Consider the following 1,804-nt stretch of genomic DNA (forward strand, 5'->3'; position numbering starts at 1 on the left):
TCATAGTGAGAAGGGGGGAGCATGCAAAGGAGCAAGTTGGCCTGAGACACATGGTTTAAATCAGGTCTGTCCAAGTCATTTGGCCCTGTGTGCTGGATCCAGACCACAAGTCTCAGGGGCCAGATGGTCCATCTCTAACAGCAGGGCAGCAGTGGCTCAGTGTGGCTGTTGGAGTCACTGCATTGGTGCAAGTCTGGCTGCCACTTGCTCTTCCTTTTCCCCTGCTGTTGATTTGGTCACCAACAGTGACCTAAGACCCCAAAGTTAGCCCAGGTCAAGCAGCAGAGTTCATACCATAGACTCAAGAGCTGCTCCAGTACAGCAGCTCTGACAACTGCATCAACAAGCCCCGTGGGCTGAACAACTCTGGCTTAAACCAGTGGCAGGTTCTGCATGTTTACAAGAACACTGCTGTCTGTAAGCTGCAGCTTCAGGTGGTAGAATTAGTGTGCTGGGGGCCTTTGCCTTTAAGCTGGGTGATGGAAGGGCCTTTCTTGACCTTTCCTGCCTCAGGCAGGGGGTTAGACTAGATGTGTTCCTGAGGTCCCTTCCAGCCCTACTCTATGATTTCTATGAACAGTTGCCTATTGTATAGCAACAGATAAAAGACCCTAGGTCATTACTGAGTAAGCGAGGGTGCTATTCCGATTACAGTTGGAAGATCTGGATCAGAGTTAGCATCCCTCTGATAAAGGCTGGGAAAGCTGCAGCTCAGATTGCAATTGGATGTTCTGTCCTTCACAGATCTTTTCAAGGTCCTGCAGCAGAGAGAGGGTAGTGAGCAATGTGGAATACAACGGCAGATAAAAGGGCTGTATTGGCTGTTGTCTCTGATGGAAGAGGGAAAGCAAAGTTCTTTTCATATATTACGAAGAGGCCCCATCCTGATATTGCTGCATAACTCTCTTTAAAAATACCGTCCAGGCTCTGAAAATATTGACTTTGCAGTTAAGGTTGGAAGTGAAAGTGTGTGGGGAGTCACTGCAGCCAAAGCAATTTTTTCCATAACTCTTATTTGCTGGGCGAGATAGTGTTATCACTGTGTTCTCAGTCCTCCTCCACACCCAGCATGCACCTGTTCCCACTACCTGTAAGTGGTGACGTGTAAGTGTGTCAGATGCCAACAGTCTGCTCAAGCAAATGCTCAGTAGAGTAGGGATGACCACAGCATAGCCTGTGTAAGTCTACAGAGAGAAAGTTTAGAACAGGGGTGTTAAACATATGGACTGTGGGCCAGATCCAGCCCCAGGGTGCAGCTGAATGTAATGCCCTTGGTTAGAGGTTTCTTCATCCCCAACATAGTGCTGTAGTCCACAGTTGAGTCCCAGCTTGGAAGTAGAAAGGGCACTGTCAGCTGGGCTCTAGCTTCTACAGGCTTTGCTTCTATATAGAAGACAGGGGTGGTCGCACCTGTGCTCCATGTTGTCAGTTAGGTGCAAACTCCTTGGCTGCGGGCAAGTTGCCAGGCCAGGCCTCATCAGCTAAATAAAATGTCCACCCCTGGCACAGCCATGGAGGCCAGCTTGGATGTGGCTTTTTGACAGTAATCGTTGTTGCAGTGCTTTGACCTGCCCCCAGAGGCAGAGTGTAGTGTTTGTCATGCAATAATGCTCTGAAGAATGTTGTTAAAAAGCCCGTTGGCCTGCAGCTGTTCCCATATCCTTCCAACCATGGCTGCTGTTCATCTACAAGTAGAAACAGCCTCCAAGACTTCTATTGCTGAGATGGAGACAAATCTTTGGTAAGCGGGGGGCCGAGGGGGGGTTGTGGATACTCTGGCTATGTGGTGATGGGTCCCGAAATT

Source organism: Alligator sinensis, unplaced genomic scaffold (assembly GCF_000455745.1).
Source record: "Alligator sinensis unplaced genomic scaffold, ASM45574v1 scaffold311_1, whole genome shotgun sequence".
Classification (NCBI taxonomy): Eukaryota; Metazoa; Chordata; order Crocodylia; family Alligatoridae; genus Alligator; species Alligator sinensis.